The sequence below is a fragment of the Bos indicus genome, chromosome 13 (assembly GCF_029378745.1).
Source record: "Bos indicus isolate NIAB-ARS_2022 breed Sahiwal x Tharparkar chromosome 13, NIAB-ARS_B.indTharparkar_mat_pri_1.0, whole genome shotgun sequence".
Classification (NCBI taxonomy): domain Eukaryota; kingdom Metazoa; phylum Chordata; class Mammalia; order Artiodactyla; family Bovidae; genus Bos; species Bos indicus.
Window position 1 is genome coordinate 75510615 of NC_091772.1, and position 2812 is coordinate 75513426.

The following is a 2812-nucleotide window of genomic DNA, read 5'->3' on the forward strand; positions in this document are numbered from 1 at the left end:
GGTGTACAGCAGAGTGATTCAGTTATATATATTCTTTTTCATATTCTTTTCCACTGTGGTTTATTACAGGACATTGAATGTAGCTCCTCGTGCTACACAGTAGGACCTTGTCTATCCATCTTGCATATACTAGTTTGCATGTGCTAATCCCAAACATGCTTTATTACAAATAGTGCCCATTCCACTCTCTCCTGTCCCAGTATCAGAAAGCATTCTGATTTGTTCAAGTAGTTCTGTTAGTTTCTGTCTTACAGGCTCTGAGGATCATGAACCCAGCGAAGCACTTTGAAATCCATGGCTTCCGATCTTGACTCTGCAGAGCTCTGGATGCTTCTTCAAGACCCTTTACAAGTACCCACAGGAGAAAGGTGCAAGGCAGGCGGCTGGGATTTTTCAACTCTGATTTCCATATGGAGATTCTATGTACGCTTGTGTGGCTTGTGGGAACCTAGATCCCCAATCAGGGACTGAACCCCGGGCCCTCAGCAGCAAAAGCAAGGAGTCCTAACCACCGATTGCCATGCTTGCTTTTTTTTTTTCTTTTAAATTCATGTTAAAAACATGAAATGCTTCAAAGATTTGCACATCATCTTTGTCCAGGGGCCATGCTAATCTCTGTATCATTCCAATTTTAGAATACGTGCTACCAAAGCAAGCACAATATGCTTACTTTTGAGTTCAATAAAGTTTGAAAGCCACTCATATAATCGATTGCATTTTCCCCTTTGCATTGACTGCCAGGAAGCTCAGCATCTAATTCTCAGTCCGCCAACAAGAAGTGCTCAGAACCTCCTACCCTACATATTTATGCAAATCTCACCCTTGAGTGCCTTTTCTTTCCCTCTCCATGTTTCCCCTTCACCTGCTTTTCTTGTTTTCTCATTCTGCTGCCACATATATGTTTTTGCATGCAACCTCAAGTCCTTTTTGGAAAAAGTCAAGGTTTAAACGAATGCATTAAAACAAAAAAACGATGCTTTTTCTGTAGAGGAGATTTTTACAGATGGGAAAGGAATGTGATTAGAATAAGGCATGATTTGGCATGGTGAGTGCGTATGTGTTTGTAGGATATGTATATACACGTTGAAAGCCTTGTGAAGTTTTTGTTTTCAAAGTTAAGCTGGTCTTCTGGCTTCAGAGGACATTTATACTTGGAAGATTTTAGGGGAAAAAATACTTTACTCCAGGTTAGGCATGCCTGTGGTCTACACTCCAAAGAATCTGTGTTATGGTTAGCATTTTCAGATTTTGTCTGGGATTATTTTTCTGGTCATTATAAAATGAGGACAAATAGTTATCAAGAAGAAATCAAGGGAAAGAGGGACAGGAAAGAAGTGCTCCTGCATAGGAAGGGGGCTGGATTTTAAGTGATCTTGAGTAAGAAATGGGTGCCTTAAATCTTATCTGAGTTTCCATCTCATCTGCTGTGAATCTGTGATCAAGTCCTTTTTCTCCCAAACATGGGGATTCTCACCCTCCGCTGCACACTAGAATCACTGGGAACCTTAAAAAAATATGCTGATGCCTCAGTCCCTCCTCCAGAGAATCTGGTTTAATTGGTCTGGGGTGAGGCCTCAACATGGGGATTTCTAAAAGCTCCCCTGGAGATTCTAATGTGCAAGCCAGGGTTGAGAACCACTGCCCTAAGAGAAGGAAAAAAATAAAATTAATAAGCACCTGCCTCCTGTTTCTGTCTCTGGGGGCCATAGGGTGTGGCTTCGATTTATGAGATAATGGGCCAGATTCTAGTGAAAGAGGTGAGAAGGCGAAGGCGGGTAGGAATAGATTAACCCTTTGTATTCCATTGAGTACTCTTGGTTAATAAGTGTTCATCACCATTTTGCCCACCATTTGCAAGAAGGAACACATTTCACATTCTGACCCAGTATACACACACACACACACACACACACAGTCTTACTCTGCATGCAGTTCACTTGATATTTTCTATTCCAGTCTACTCCATTCTTTTACTTTAGAAAAAAAAAAAGGCTGCTTACTGCCACTATTTAAACAACATTCTAGGACTTCCCTGGCGGTCCAGTGATCAAGATTCTGCCTTGCAATGCAGGGGACGTGGGTCTGATCCCGGGTCAGGAACTAAGATCCCACGTGCAACTACAGAGCCCAAGCACCACAACTAGAGAATCCACAAAGAAAGCTCCCACATAATGCAACTAAGACCCAATGCAGCCAAATAAATAAATATCTTTTAAAAATAAATTAAACAACATTCTATGAAGGCTTGTGGACCCAGATAAATTAAACACCTCTGGAGAGCATTAAGATGCTCAGTCTATAATGACTTAGAACTTTTTGCAAAGATGCTATGGGAAGCAAAGTTTGTACAGTAATATCAATATATATAGAACAATGCTCGTGCCCAACTACAGTCACAGGTTCAGGAACATGATCTCAGTGAATCATCCCAATAATAATGTAAGATGGGTACTGTTTTCTCCAGGGCTTCCCTGATGGCTAATTTGGTAAAGAATCTACCTGCAATGTAGGAGACCCAGGTTTGATCTCTGGGTGGGGAAGATCCCCTGGAGAAGGAAATGGCAACCCACTCCAGTATTCTTGCCTGAAAAATCCCCTGGACAGAGCAGCCTGATGGGCTACAGTCCATGGCATCGCAAAGAGTAGGACACATGTAAGTCACCATCTCCATTTTAGACATGAGAAAGTCAAGGCCAAATACACATATACATCCTGCAGCTAGAAAGCAGGAGAGTTAACTTCATCCAGAAACAGGAAATCTAACCTCAGCCATGTCACTGGAGGAGAATAACCGTGTTCACTGAATATTAAT

General features: G+C 41.7%; 1 non-coding gene across 1 annotated transcript; it reads right to left on the bottom strand.

Moving 5' to 3' along the window:
• Positions 1–555: 555 nt before the first annotated feature.
• On the bottom strand, positions 556–659 carry LOC139186701 (U6 spliceosomal RNA). Its single transcript, XR_011570373.1, has one exon. It is a non-coding gene; the product is annotated as a U6 spliceosomal RNA (small nuclear RNA).
• Positions 660–2812: the final 2153 nt, after the last annotated feature.